Source organism: Pleurodeles waltl, chromosome 8 (assembly GCF_031143425.1).
Source record: "Pleurodeles waltl isolate 20211129_DDA chromosome 8, aPleWal1.hap1.20221129, whole genome shotgun sequence".
Taxonomy (NCBI): Eukaryota; Metazoa; Chordata; class Amphibia; order Caudata; family Salamandridae; genus Pleurodeles; species Pleurodeles waltl.
In genome coordinates, this window is record NC_090447.1 from 1,404,196,824 (window position 1) to 1,404,213,170 (window position 16,347).

Here is a 16,347-nt window from a genome sequence, read left to right on the forward strand (position 1 = left end):
CTTCATCCATGTGTCTGTTGTCATTCACGTTTTTCTCCTGTCCACTACAGCGTAGGGGATATACTAGCCCTCTTAAGCTATTGGCCAATTTCACTGTGAGTGTCCGCAGTTTGCCCTTTCAAAAAGAGCACATCCACAAACACAAGATAGTTCCCTTTAGTGCTAGGGACTGCAATGTGTGCTTTTTGAGGCCCCAAAAATAATTTGTCTTTTAGCCATTTCATTTTTATAATTGACTAGGCCCAGCAGCTTCCCCAACATCAACATTTTGCTAAAACCATGACAAAAGAAAGCAAACAACAACAAAGCCGACGATGCCCAAAGGTTGGCACCCAATGCCACACCTGTTGGCTTTGCCAGTGCTTGTTTAGGTGTGGTCTACACACAGCCTTAGCTTGTTTGCAGAGACGCTTATATAAATACAAAATGAATAAAAAAAAAAATACATATGTATATCCAATCATAGAAGGGCTTAGAAACGGCTAAGGGCCTAGAAATGGCTCTCACTTTTCATTGGCCTGTTAAAATGTGATTCACATTTTGCTTTTGTCCACTAAAGCACACAGCATAGAGTATTGTCAGCCCACCTCATAATTTGCTTTGTTCACTGCGAGTGCCGACTTTCTGCTTATGTTCCTGTGGACAACCACATTAAAAGTAGTCCACTTTCACTGCCGGGACCAATCTCTCCTTTAATTTATATCTACTTTTTTAATGCTTTGCCAGTGTATTCTTATTTCTACCTGCTGCACTGCACACTAGTGCTTCGAGGACCTGTCTTGTGTGTCCTGCAAGTGGTGATACTGGGCATACCAGAGTGACTGCAGCAGGAAACGCCCTGAGAAACAGCAACTCCAACCCAATATCAGCGAATAGCCTTGAGCGTAAATATAAATGGCTGCCCTAAATTCACCTTAACTAGTTATCAGCAGAAGCCCAGAGAAGAGAGAGGGAACACAATATAGCAGAACAAGTCAAAACCTATGTAACAAGTGCTTTCATGTTCTGTGTGATGACCACCGATGTACAGTTATCATGTAATGAAACGCAGTGCCTGGTGGTGTACATTTTATGAATTTTTTGCCGCCCGCGCCCTGCAACCTCAGGACCTACTTAATGGCAGTTGCTGCGCGACACCACTGAGTGGGTCCTGAACCAGCTTCCCTTCTCTGTGCCGTACTGTGTTTGCATCTTGTTTGTCTCCTGCATCCTGTTCTGCTCCCTCTGAGTTCTGGGCACCGCCACCCGCCGTTTTTGCTGCTTTTTTTTTTTTTTTTGCTGCCTGCCTGCCCCCTCCCCACCACGCCCCTTCTACCCCAGGACCTGCTTAATGGTGGTCGTGCAGCCAATGCACCAAAGGCAAGCCTGTCTGCGCTCGTCCATGCCTGGACTGTGCCCAGCGTCTGGAACCCAAGCTCTTCCACCATCCACCGTTACTCTGCTGCTGAGCTCCAGGCCCTGGCCACCAGGGCCCGAGACAACAACTGCTGCATCACCTCCCCCCGGAATATGGTAGGACCCTTTGCCTACCTCCATTTCCCCTTCACGTGCAACTCAGAGACCCACACCACCGCCCCCAAGCCTGAGAAACTTCAGTGCCTACTGCTCAATGCAAGATCCCTCTGCAAATAAGCCATGGAAATATGGGACACTGTATCCACTCTCAGACCGGACCTGATGTTCATCACCATTACCTGACTCTCACCCGCCTCTGCCCCTGACACCACCTGTGCCACCCGCAAGGCTGCAAACTGATCTACGAAGACCACCCCAACAAGCACGGAAGAGGCATCACCATCATGTATAAGGACAACCTCTTGTGTACCACCTTAGTGGACGCGCCGTCTCACCTAATTAAACACCTAAGCTTCCTCTTCCAAACAGACGCCAGAACAACCATCAGGGGAACTCCTGCATACAGACCCTGTAAGAAGCTGGCCTGTTGTGTATTGGGTACCTAAGGTACTTACTTATACCAGGTCAAGGTATCCCATCTTAGTGAAGTATAGGCAGTGTCTAGAAGCAAGGCTCTCCTAGAGGTAGCTGGGGATGAGCAGCTAAGGCTTATCACAGAGGCATGCAAAGCTCATGCAAAACCACTGTAGTCACACAGCACTTACACACATGAAAGAAAACACTCAGTTGTACAAAAATAAAGGTATTTTATTTTTGTTCACACAACACCACAAAGTACTAGAAGGGCAACCCTCCAATAGGAGGTAAGTAATACACTAATTATATACACTAGTAAACTGCAATAGGCATAGAAAAGGTTAGAAAACAGTGCAGTTGCAAATAACCAATAGTGACCCTAGGGGGAGCCCAAACCATATAAAAAAAAAAATGGAATGCGAACGCAGGACCCCCACCTAGGTAAGTGGAATGTGTAGAGGGGAGCTGGTAGTACTAGAAAACTACAGAGGTAAGTAACACAATACCCACCAGCGACCAGGAAAGCAGGAGTAAGTCACTGGAACTTCCCCAGACCACACAAAAGAAAAAGACATCAAGGCTAGACTGAAAGAAACTAGTGGTGGATTCCTGGACCGGAAGACCTGTGGAGAGAGGGGACCAAGTCCAAGAGTAACAGTGGAGTCCAGGAGGAGTAGGAGCTACTACCAACCCAGCTGTACTTGCAAGAGTTGGTCGACGGTGATGAAGAGAAGGTAAACACTGCAGCCCTGGAGCTGGAGAAGAGTTCCTGAGGGATGCAGAAGATGTCTCACGTTGGAATGAAGATTGCAGATGAGTGTTGGTGCAGGAAGTCCACCAACAAGCCTTGGCAAAGGCAAATTCATGGTTAGTGGGAAAGTTGTGCTTCTAGGGACCAACAAGGCCCAGGAGGACTCAACCCAGGAGGGAGAGTCAGAGGGTACCCTCCGCGACAGAGAGCCCACAGGCAGCACCCAGAGTTGGACACAGGAGTTGCAGAAGAGCCCACACATCATGACTGAAGAAGGGTCCCACGCCGCAGGAGAACCACGCAGAAGGCTGTGCGTTGCAGGAAGGAGTGCTGGGGGCTAGAGCTACAAGTAGCCTGGAGGAGATGCAACTAAGCATTGGCAGCTGCAAGAGACGCGGTGCACTTTGGTACTGTCCTGCATGGGAAGGCAAGGGCTTACCTTCACCAAAATTGAACAGCTGGCAGAGAGGTCCAAGAAGACTACTCCGGACCACCATCCGTGATGCAAGTTCCACGCAGCTCAGGACAAGAGAGATCCACACAACCGGTCGTGGTTGCAGTAGGTGCCTGTGGCTGCAGGGGAGTGACTCCTTCCCTCCAGGGGAAATTCCTTCTTCCTTCTCATGCAGACTGAAGACTTGCCGCCCTCAGAGGATGCAAAACTGAGTAAATGTTGCAGAAGCTGTAAGGAGCAGTGGAAACAATGTTGCTAGAAGAGTCTTCTTCGTTGAGGCAGGTTATCGGTTCCTGGAGGGTCCAGTCGCAGTTCCAGTGTCTAGAAGTCGAAGTGGAGGTTGCAGAGGAGTCTTGCTGGAATCTTGCAAGCCGAATCCACCCAAGAGAGAGACCCTAATTAGCCCTGAAAGGGGGATTGGTCACTGAGCCAGATGACCACATATCTGAAATCACCTGCCTGGCCTGGCCACTCAGATGCTCCATGACAACCTTGGATTCAAGATGGCAGAACCCAGGGGCCCTCTGGAGGAGCTCTGGGCACCACTCCTGAAGTGGTCATGGACAGGGGAGTGGTCACTCCCCTTTCCATTGTCTAGTTTTGTGCCAGAGTAGGGACTGGGGCGGTCCCTGAACCGATGTGGACTGGTTTATGGACGGAGGGCACTAACTGTGCCCTTCAAAGCATACCAGTGTCTTGGGGAGGCTACCCCTCCCAACCGAGTCACACTTATTTCCAAAGGGAGAGGGTCTTACCTCCCTCTCCCAAAGGAAATCCTTAGTTCTGCCTTCCTGGGCTTGATCAGATCAAGCAGCAGGAGGGCAGAAACCTGTCTGAGGGGGTGGCAGCAGTTTGGGCTGCCCGTAAAATACTCTAGAAGACTGGTTGCAATGCTGGGGGTCCTCTAAGGAGCCCCCAGAGTGCATGGAATCATACTCCCAATACTGGTAACAGTATTGGGTATGATTCAGACATGTATGATACCAAACATGCCTAGGTTTGGAGTTACCATTATGTAGCTGGACATAGGTAGTGACCTATGTCCAGTACATGTGTAAAATGGCGTTCCCGCAGTCACAAAGTCCATGAAAATGGCTCTGGAGTTCGTGGGAGCACATCTGCTAGTACATGGGTGCCCTCACACACAGGTACTTGCACCCTGCCCTCTGGGTTATGAGGGCCTGCCATAGGGGTGACTTTTAGTGACCTGGTGCAGTGATCTATGGTGAAAAACGGTGCATGCACCCTTTCATGCAGACTGCAATGGCAGGCCTGCAGAACACTTTGCCTGCACTCCCCTTGGGTGGCATAATACATGCTGCAGTCCAGGGGGATCCCCTGGTACCCCAATGCCCTGGATACCAATTACTAGGGACTTACATGGGGGCACCAGTATGCAAAATGTGGGGAGGAAAAATGTACAGTTAACATATTTTAAGAGAGAGAGCATAACCACTGGGGTCCTGGTTAGCAGGATCCCAGTGGACACAGTCAAACACACTGACAACAGGCAGAAAATGGCAGTAACCATGCCACGAAAGAGGGTACTTTCCTACAGCCCCCCAGGGCCAGGCCTGCCTTCTACAAGGCCATCGCTGACCTCACTGCCCCCCCCCCCTTACCATGGACTCGAAAGACTACATATTCTTAGGAGAGCTTAATTTTCACTTAGATAACCACAGCATCAGCAACACCACCAACCTCCCGGACAACCTAAGCAACATTGGACTCAAACAACTAGTTACCAGCCCCACTCACACCGCAGGACACACCTTGGACCCATCTGTAGAGCCAGTGATGAAATCAAGTTGTTCCACACAACGTAGCTCACATGGAACGACCACCACCTGGCACACTTCACCATAACCAGCAGATCGGAGCCATCTATCATACCCATATGCCCCCCCTAATTGCAGATGGGGAGTCACAGAGATCGTATGGACCACCGCCCTCCAGTCCAGCAAACCCATTCTCTCTGGCGACCTTGAACAAGATGCTGGCAATCTATCTGAATGGATCCTCAATGGCGCCAACAAAGTCTCCCCGCTAGGAACTCTGCCTGCAGAAGATCCAGCAAGTCCACAAGGTGGTTCTCCCCTGAACTACACACACTCAGGAGAGAATGCAAAAGGCTAGAAAGACAGTGGCGCAGCAGCAGTGACCTTGCAGGCCACACCACCTTAAAAGATGCTCTGAAAAAGTATCATCTCTGCCTCAGAGGTAAAAAAAGGTTGGCCTACTCAGCCACATCGAGGAAAGCACCAACCACACGAAGGAACCCTTCAAGATTGTCAAAGAGTTCTGCCCAGCAGCCACTGAAAACACAATCCAGCCCACTCAGACCCTCTGCGACTGACTAGCCGACTACTTCCATGACAAAACCACAACCATCTACAGTAACCTTCACCCTCAACCCACCATTGTCACCTTTTGACTCTGTTTGGGGACTTCCCTAGCCACCTGATCACCGATTGGAAGCCACTATCCATCCAGGAAACAGTGGCCCTCATGACTCTGACCTGCTGCAGCTCACCCTATTACTTTTGCCCACATTACATCTTCAACCTGGGCCAGAAGGAAATCGGCAGCATCCTAAATACTTCCATCAGTACTGCACCATCCCGAAGCATGAAAGCAAGCAGAGGTCAAGCCTCTCCTGAAGAAACCTTCTGCCGACCCCAGCAAACTCAAATTACTGGCCCATTTCACTGTTCCCCTTCCCAGCCAAGGTCTAGAAAAAGCCATCAACAAACAGCTCTCCAAACACCTGGAAAGATGCATCCTACTAGACTTCTCGCAATACGGCTTCTGCTCCAGCACAGAGACCGCCCTTATCGCCTCAACGGAAGACATCAGGTCCATCCACTACCATGGAGAGAAGGCGGCCTTGATCCTTCTGGACCTCTCTGCTGCGCTCAACACCATGTCCCACCACACCCTCATCTCCAGACTCTACCACATCGGGATCCAAATCAACGCCCTCAAATGGATCCACGCTTTCCTCAAAGGCTGCACTAGAGGGTCTACCTTCCACCTTTCACCACAGAACCTAAGAGTAACATATGTGGCGTCCCCCAGGGATCCTCTCTCAGCCCCACCCTTTTCAACATCTATGTGACACAGTTGGCCTCGATTGTTTGCTCCCGAGGACTCATTATCTCATACACCAACTCATACTTTCCCTCTCCGAAGACCACACCACCCGAGGGACAACTTTAGCAATGCCATGACAGATGGATGAAATCCAACTGCTTGAAACTGAACACGGACAAGACAGAGGTGATCATCTTTGGAAGCAACTCCTCCCCTTGGGACAACTCCTGGTGGCCCTCCATGCTTGGGCAGCCAAAGACCCTGACTGACCACGCCCGCAATCTTGGCATCATCAACGGCAAACTCACCTTCAAACAACAGATAAATGCAGTGGCCTCATGCTTCCACAACCTCTGCATGCTACGGAAAAATCTTCAGATGGATCCCTATCAAAACCATCATCACCAGCAGACTAGACTACAGAAACGCCCTCTGTGTTGAAATTCCCGCCCAGCTCTTCCACCGCCTCCAGACCATCCAGAACGCAGCAGCAAGAGTCGCCCTGGACCTCCCCGAATGGGCCCACATCACCCCCCACCTCAAAGGTCTCCTCTGGCTGCCTGTACACAAGAGGTGCAAATTAAAGGTTCTCACCATCGCATACAAAGCTCTCCACAACATCTGACCTAATCTCATCAGCCGCAGACTCTCCTTCCACCAGGAAACTTGATTCAACAAGTCTCACTTTAGCTCAAGTCCCGAGAGTTTGCCGCAGCCGCAGCAGAGGGCGCTCCTTCCCCCACCTCGCTGCCAAAATCTGGAACGACCCCTCCCACCTGCGCACCTCGCACACCCGCCTCAACATCAGGACAAAGTTCAAGACATGTCTCTTTGAGGCGTAGCTACTCATTCACAGCAACATCCCTCTGCTCCTGGATACCCCCTCAGGAAAAAGCTGTGCTGTACAAATCTAATGATTGATTGATGGGTGAGGGTATGTGACAGGTATACCTGTAAACTGTAATAAGCACAAAACATATATGCAGCTACACAGCACCAGCCTTAGGAAGAGTTGCTTTGATCCTAGAAGTAAAGGGCACATGTAGGTCTTGTTAAGCCAGTACCTTTTGTTACTAATAAATACACAGAAATGGGATTTGGATCAGCCCCCTTCACTCATTGCTTGTTTGAAGTGGCTCACATTTTGGATCAGTTCACAGCCTTTGTGGTTAGTCAAGTTTTGTGGCCTTATTTGAGGGATTCCTCTACTAGTGCCATCCTATTGTATTCTGAAGGGAATTCCCTTCACTAATATGGATATTGTTTCATGATATCAGTCCTGCCAAGTATCTCCCATCCGCATTTTAGTGCTGGTGTCCACATTACCCCACTAAAATGCACGAACATTGAACAAATGAACATTGTAGCACCCAGGAACCACCTCACGCAACACACTTTAGGAGCAGCTGTATTTAAGCAGCAAGCGCGCTGGCAGTGAGTGTGCTGTACTGCTTCAGTCAACATGTTGTCATGATAAACTTTAACATTCAGACAGTGCCCTCACCTAGATCTGGGGGTAGGGTCTTGCCTGTTATTTAATTATTTATTTTTTTGGGTGGAAAAAGTGCCTGTGATAAAAGTGCCTTTTTTTAAAATTTATTTTTTATTAAATATGGCATCATCGAACGGTTTGCTGCATTAAAGTTACCATCTTCCCAGCTTTCAGCAACATGTAGAAAAAAAAAAAAAATATATATATATATATATATATATATTTATATTTTAACCACAGTTTTGTCAGTTTTCAAAGAGGTAGCCCATGTTTCCTATTTTTTTGTGTTCTCAACCTACTTCTAGTTTGTGTTGGAAACCAGTGTGAAACCCATGGGTGATCCAGAAAAGTTATAATTTTCTAAAAAGTAGACACAATTATGAATTCAGCAAGGGGTCATATGTATAGAACCCTTAAAGTTTTCCCAAAGAAACAGACTGTTGAAATAAATATTGAAAATGGGTAGGAAAAAACAGCCGTTTGTGAAAACATTTTCATCTATAACTTTGTCACAATGGCAGATTTACAAAAGCAATATGCCATTGCGTCTGCTAGACCCTTCTGGTTGAGGGCATATGTAGGGTTTACCCAGAGCCAACAGCTGCACTGTACAATGGTTTTTCATTGTGTGCCGAGCATAGACCAATTTATATGCTGAAATATGTAGAGTGAAAAGTGGGTATGAATTAAACTTATATATTTCTGAACTGGGCACAAGATATGGAGTTTAGGAGCAGTGGTTATTTGGACATCTCTGAATTTGTAGGTACCCAACTAGCATAATGCAGCAAAACAGCCCACAACGCTACATGGATTCATCACTTTCGTTTTTTTTATTGCACAGTGGGTGACTATGGATTTCGGGCCCTAGCCCAGCAGGTACCAAGGGAAACTTAGAAAAAATGCACATTTTTGGAAAACTAAACACCTTTTTAACCCAGGATACCTTGCAAACCTGAAAGTTTGACTAAAAAAGCAAAATGTTCCTCACATTTCTGTGATGGAAAGTAGGACTCCGAGTTATTGTCACAAGTACGGTAATGCTGGGTGGTAGAACTTTTGTGGATTCCGGAAGTTTTCATCAAAGAAATGTGAGGAAAATGTGTGATTTCTGGCTTAGTTTGAGTTTTATAGGGCTTTGTGGGTAAGGAAACCTCATGGGATTCACACAAGGTGCACTACTGTGGAATCCCCTCGTCTCATTTAAAAAAAATGTCTGTGGTTCGTAGGTTTCCAGTGGTGGTGAGCAAGGGCCCAAATGCCGCAGCTACTCCTATCTCTAATCTCTCCACATATCACTTTAGCAGCTGCTTGGCCTGGTCCATCCGGGTCGCCAAAGGTGTTCCAGTGACGTCCATCTCGGGGCTAAATACAGTGTTGAAGTCACCCCCCAGGATTGTCAAACCTGGAGGAAGTTGCGCCACCACCTCTTGGAGGGTCATTTGAAAGTGTGCGAGTGCCCTGGGGCGGGGGGCTACACTCAGGATGATAACTGACTGGCCACCAAGCGTGCCCGACACGGCAATGTAACAGCCTTTTGGGTCTGTCTTGGTTGCAGTGATCACAATGGGTGCTGAGCGGTGTATAAGGATTACCACTCCCGTAGAGCCTCTAGTGAAGTCCTCGTGGTATATCTTATCATAGCCACTGCGTGATAGCATTGGGCAGTGTGCACCCAACAGGTGCGTTTCCTGAAGCAACGCTACCGAGGGGGCAAAGCAGCAAAGGGCACTTAAAAACTCAGATCTCTTAATCTTGTCTAGGAGTCCATTAACATTCCAAGAGAGAACTTTGTTAAGAAGCCCAGAGGTGTGTAGAGAAAGAGTATGTGTATAAGTTTAGGACTTTATGCATGCCGACATCTCGGTGAGGGGGGCCTGTGGGCGGGGGAAATCCCCCTAGGAGGGGCAAGCTAGTGATGTTGTTCTAGGGGCGTGATGTGACCACCTGTTTAAAAAAAAAAAAAAAAAAAAAAAAAAAAAAAGTTGGCTAAAACGCAGCAAGAACAGAACTTTAAAACCAGTTCTCTCAACACCCCCCTCCAACTGCTCCCCATCCCATACTTCCATCTCCAAAGCATCTGTCACCCAAAAACATAAGAGACCCCCCAAACCAAAATGTCTGTATTGGGTGTGGAGTGGTTGACCCCTCCATAAAGTCGGAGTTCTGCAAGAATGCCCCTATCCCGCTTCTGATAGTGGCCCTTAATTCTAAATTATTACCCTCAGTACCTTGTCGTGTATCAGGAGCAACATTTGCACTGTGTTTCAGGTTAGAGAGGGAGTTTGGCTCAGGCGATCATCTATTGGCGTCAGTAAGTCCTGCACTTGATCCAAGCAGGCTTTTTCAATTGACGTAGAGTGAGTCATGGGTCACTCAGGGTCAGCCTCGGATAGTCTTGGCTCTGTATTTTGTTTCCTGCGGCAAGACCTTGTGTGTCCCCACCACGCTTCAGACCCAACGAGTTGTCCCGCCTGAGTGACCGAGAGCCCCCCCAACCATGGAGGTTCCTATCTGCTAACTTGGTGCTCTTCTGTTAGCCAATCCCAATCAGTTTCTGGTGTCTAAAAAAAAAAAAAAAAAAAAAAAAAAAAAAAAAGGACTTGCAGTCGAAAAGGACCTTGAGGCACGCAGGGAATAACCGCATATATGGCAGTTGCCTTGCTCTCAGTTCCTGCTTAACAGCTTCGTACGAGTGGTGTTTGTTTTGCACCTCTCTCGTGTAGTCTGGAAAGATCAGAATTTTGTGGTTCTCCCTCAGGACCTCAGTTTGCTTTCTCGCTTCTCCAAGTATGGTATCTAGGTCTTTGAACTGCAAGAATCTGGCAACGATTGGTCTCCTTTTCCTTTAGCAACACAAAAGGATGATGGACGGAGTGCTGAACAATGCAAACAATCACCCCCAGTCACAGATCTGGGTTTAATCCATCGTTCTTCTGCTCACCATGCCACCCCAGTTTGGACCCAGCCATGTGCAAATCAGTCTTGACCCTTTTCCTCATGGGACCAGTCCAGACCGAACTGCCAGGCCAGGTCCTCCCTGGACCGGAAACAAGCATCCTGGGACCGGTTTCAGGGTATCACCCTTCATCAGCCAGGCTAGCTTTAATCCAGTGGCACAGTGAGCAAGGGACCCACGTCTGGGCATACCCTTCCCACTTAGGGCAACTTTAGCAACACAAACCCGGCAGAGGTTTGGGCATCTGTGATCGCTCAATCGCAAACCAAGGGGACAGCTTCGGGGGACAGCTTCGGCAGCCAGCTTCGGAGCCATGCCTCCATGAATTTGGCCGCTCTGTTCTCCTCAGCGTCTTCTGGGAATCCTACAAATCGCAAATTGTTACACCTTGAGCGTTTTTCTGCATCTTCGGCTCTATGATGGATTTCTCCTGTGTGTGTCAGCAACCGAGCCACCTTGGATTTAAGGTCTACTAGTTAATCCTCAATTGTGGAGACACGTTCTTCTGCTTCCTTGATACGACCTACTGCTGTCCGGAGGTCCTGCCGGAGCAGGCAACATCCTCACGCACTTTGCCAATTTTGGTCTCCGTTGCCAGTTGCGAGGATTGAATCGCTTGGAGGATAGTGTCCAATCACTCCACTGCTGGCATCCCAGAGGTCGAGGCACCGCACCCACTGCACCCCTAGGGGTTTGAAAGGGTGGCATATTGATCAATGTGCTGTTGAGATGCGGGGGGGTTGTTTAGCACCTTTATCCTTCCCCATAGTAGGGCTGGTAGGGGGCTCGTAAGCACTCCGACTCCTCTTCTTCTTTACGTGAAGACTAGCGATTGCTCAGGGGGTGCAGACCAAACACCAGCTTCCCAGCCCCTCACCCCTTACATGGATGTTGTCGCTAGAGGTCACTCAAATCTTGGCTTCCTCTGGTCACTTTACCAGGCAACCCTGCACACACGTTCAGTCTCACTTGCGCTCGCACCTATCTGTCTTCTGCGCGCCTGTGGTGTCTCAGCAAGGCGGGCTGGCTCTGTCACCTCCTCCAGATGTGGGCACACCCATCTCAGCCCAGCCCCTCTTCCCTTCGGCTCGTATAACTACCTTTGCAGTCCCGCTCAGGTTCTTGTTCTGGGTTCCAGATGAACCTGGTTGTCCCAGGGCCCCTCTCCCCCTCCCCAACCAGTCACAGCTCACCTCACCCCACCCCAGGCACCAGTTAGTGGTTTGTTGCCACATCCCGCACCCTTCTCGCCACTCCTTCCGGGCCTAGACTGCTCCTCCTCTTCCCTGTCGCCGGACAGGGACTCCGGAGGTCTCCCTGCCCCCTACCCCAGCAGGCTCTGCTCCGCTGCCAACGCCAGATCTCAGAATCTGCTGCAGCCCTTCTCTCTGGCCCGCGTGGGCCCCAGTCTTGTCCCCACTCCCCTCATGCTTCTGGCAAGGTCTGCGCCCGTCACTCTATGCAAGGCCTCCTCACTTGGTTTGCCCCCGGGTCTGCCACCCCTTACAGGCCTTCCTCTGTCCATCTAACCTACTGCCTGGGTTGCACACACTGCGTGTCCTGCCAACTCTTGAGGGGCCTAGAGAACCCTCGGCCCCCCGGGCCTGGCAGGCACTCCCGCCGGCATGGCCAAGGCCGATCTCCTTGGGCTGAGGGGCCTATGCTGCGCCTCCGACCATCTCAGACGCCAGGTGTAGCACACTGGCCGGGCCCCCTCTCCACCAGTCATCTCTCTCACTGAGGGCCCTTTCCCCAGCTCACCTCTTCCACCGGGCCTGCTCCTCTCTCCTCGGCTGCCTTTGACAGCCGCGGCACGGACCGATCTCCACCGGCCGGCCGGCCTACTTCGCACTTCTGCTCACCACTGTCATTGGGCTGAGCACACCACCCGGGCTCCAGCTCTACCAGTCACTTCTCTCGCCGGGGCCCCTTCTCCAGCTCACTCCGGCCACTGGGCGTACTCCTCTCACTCCGCAGCTGCCACTCAAGGTCTGGGCCGCTGGTACAGGAACTGCTTCCTCGGGCCTCTGCTCCAGCCAGACGTCACAGGTTGGCTCAATCCGGCAGCCGCTACACCGTTGCCTCCCGAGCCTTCCAGCCGCCAAGGGTGCCTTCACTCCCTCTCTGCACCTCCAGGGGAGGCCCCCGCTCCTCTCTCTGCAGTCACCGTACAGAGCCGTGGTCCAGGCCGATCTCCTAAGGCCGACAGGCCTACTTTGCACCTCCACCCACCTCAGGTGTCGGACGGAGCATGCTACCTGGGCCTCCTCTCCACTGGTCGCCCCTCTCGCCAGGGCCTCCTCCCTAGCTCACCGCGTCCACCGGGCGTACTCCTCTCCCCGCGGGAGCCGCCTAAAGTATGGGCTGCTTGCACAGGAACTTCCTCTTCGGACCTCTGTCCCAACCAGGTGTCACGGGTCGGCCCGATCCGTCGGGAGTTGCTCCCGCTGCCCTCCAAGCCGCCGGCGTCACTGTTTCTTCTCTGCACCTCCAGGGGGCCTTGATCGTCTTCGATAAAGTTGGGCTGCAGGATAGTGGGGCTTTTACAGACGGATGACAGAGGGGTCCGGAGCCCTCTGAGTGCGACTGCCATCTTGACGCCCGAAGCTACGCCGCTTCCCCTTTGGTTTTTAATCCCTTTTGATATTCATTTAAGTCCTTCAACAACAATCGCCTGCTTTGGCAACTAATAATTGGAATTATTTTGAAAACATTAAAAAAAAATATATACATTGATTTTAGAGCCTATAACTGTTATGGGATGTCAATGAATTGGTATTAGTGAACTATTGTATATGATTACTATATTGCATTTTCAATATCTTTGCATTTTGAATCTACATTTCCAATAAACTGGGAATGTTCAGTGTGTATCACTTTACAAATGGATTGGCGGGTATTCCTTGAGTTATGTTTTGCACTTTAAGGATGAATTGATAAATATTATTGACATTGTAAGGACGTGGAGCCCACTGGGGTACGTAGATAATGCATGAATTTTGAATTTCAAATTATACTTCTTTGGAGTATGACCAAGTGATGTATCGGGTATTATTGCACCCTTTTTATCTATCTCGAATAAAGGCATTATTATATATTGACAAATGATATTTGCTTTATGAAGTTGTGGTCCTAACATAGTGATTTGTTTAGACTTATTGTTGTAATGTTATTGTTTATACATTTGAAATGTTGCTGCCAATCTTACATAGTATGTCCATTATGACCACGTAGCTATGTGCATTTGTTTCTATGGGGTGCACTGGTTTGATGAAGGTTTGTGTGTGTGTATGTATGTGTGTATAGTTAGGATCATGTTTCCATAGACAAAGCTTTTTTGGACTTGCCTATATCTTTGGCACGGTTTGACAAATCTGCAGAAAAGTTTCCAATGAAAGTGTGCCAGTGATTCTTGTTGCGCACAGAAAGTTTTGAGGTGATCCGTCAAGCGGGGACCAAGAAAAGGGAGGGGTGTAAAAAAAAATGTTGTTTCCCATGTTAAGTCCCATAGGAGTCTTAAACATGACTACAGTCAAAACCGCTGGATGAAATTACACCAAATTTGGCAGAAAGGTAGCTTTCAGTATGCAGAAAATGCTTTTTGTTATTTGGTGTAAATCCGTTCATTAGTTCAAGAGAAATTAAAGGAAAAACTAATTTGTATTTTGGGCCGCGGATCCTCTCTGATGACTTTGCGAATAATAAGCTTGTGCAGAGATCTGCAGAGCTCTGATTGGCTGTCCCTGAAAAAAAGATTTAAAAAAGAAAAGTGGGAAGAATAGAGTCACCCTGACCCCTTAGCTCTGGTGCTTCCCCAGGCCTTTAATTCAGTAGTATGCGGTCGTAGGGGCTGTGTGGCCTCCCCTCTTTTGCACCCCAGGGACCTCCACCTCTCCGGGGCAAACTGCCTTATTTATAGTAAGAAGCGGTCCGAGGACCGCAACCTCCTCGGACCGGTTTGGATGATATGTTGTGGGGGTGAGGGGGCGGATGCAGCCTCTACACAGCCCAGGGTACCACCACCTCCCCAGGACTTTAATTAAATAGTATGCAGGGGCTGTGCTGCACCCCGTGCCCTGGGGACCGCAACCTCCTGGGGCTGTTTGCATTATATGAGTGGAGCGGCCCCTTGCCCCTTGCCTGGCCTGGCTGCCCTAGGGGGCACCCAGGTGACATGGTTGGGCCCCGGGGGATGTGGTTCCAGGGCCAAAATCTGCCCGGTGAAGGGGGCCCAGCGGCCCCACCCCTCAAAAAACAAAAAAGAATATATGATGAGCCTCGACTCTGGGCGATGGGGCCCCGGCAGTCCGCCTCCCCATTGAAAAGAGGTGGGCCTGGATGACGGGGTCACTGGGGCCGAAATCGGCCGGGGAGGGGGACTGCGCAGCTCCCCAGGAAAGAACCCACTCACCACAATCAGACACAGATTGCGCTTGAAATAGATGAACAATGCATTTGCCATCACTTGCAGTTGTTCCTGGGCTTGCCTTTCAAAAATCCCTTGATGTCATTGGTAATTGCGTTACGTTTGTCCCGCCTGGGGGCAATTATATAAACCGCCTTGCAGACTGACCCTGTTACATGGATAATTGCACGATTGCCAATATACTTCAGCGTGGGTGAACTGTTTATATGTTTTGTCTTCCCCTTTCGTTCTCCATGGCAACCATGGCCCTTACAGCACTTGCAGCGCCAACAGTGGATATTCAGCATTTTTGGAGCGCTGGTCAGTGTTCAAACTGTTAGCTAATCAAAGTAATTTCTTTTGGCTCTCCCCTTCAAGCTCCATAGCTTTCCCAAAACCAATTATGGTTGATAAATGCTTTACTTGAGGAGAAAAAGCCCCCAAAAAACAGAAATCCGTATAGCCGCTCTCCTGGCACAGCGGGGGAGCCGATGCTACAATATTCCTTGCACTCTGGAAAAGTTGCCCGATTAATGCTTTGCAAGCATTCTTTTTCAAAACATTTTTGCCCATAACTCAGCCTGTGATAGTTCTAGGGCAATGGGACCACCACAAAAAGATTCAGCATGACACACTCCTTCTCTTTAAGTCATCTGTGGGTCCCCGCACTATGTTAGTGGGGTAGCCGGTGTTCTAAGGGCCTTAGTATTGTAGTAGGTTTGTAAGGCCTGAAAATGTGGAAGGCACTATGTCCTCTAGGGGATAAATATATGGTTGTACTACATTGCTTTGTGCCCTTCTATTTTCTTGTGGTTATGCCTTCTAGAGACTAATTATATGGTTACATGACCATGTTTCTTATAAATGCTATTTTCATTGAGGTGTGCTCTAGGAGCTGCCCTGAGCATTACAGTCTAATGCCAAATGTTTATTTCTGATAAAGGTTTTTATTGGGTTTATATGATAATTTTATATGTTTATTAAGCTCTCCTTATTGCAATAATGACCATGATTCAGGCCAACTGAACATTCTTATTACACTATGACTGTTTGAACACTCTTGATATGTTTTGGTGACCCTTCTAATTTATTTATTTTGTTACACCTCTGTGGCTGTCTTGTTTTGGGAATTGTGTTAGCCAGCCAGCAACTCTGATGGTGGGGTGGTGAAAGTGGTATTCTGTTGGAATTAGCATGGCAGATTTAAATTAGGATGCTAAATGTAAACATTCTAATTTTTGGCTGCAGATAGAGGAAGAAG

General features: G+C 49.1%; 1 protein-coding gene across 3 annotated transcripts in view; it reads left to right on the forward strand.

Annotated features, from left to right (window-relative positions):
- ITSN1 (intersectin 1) overlaps positions 1-16,347 on the forward strand; it is a 1,130,286-nt gene that overhangs the window by 47,711 nt on the left and 1,066,228 nt on the right. The window lies entirely within an intron of this gene.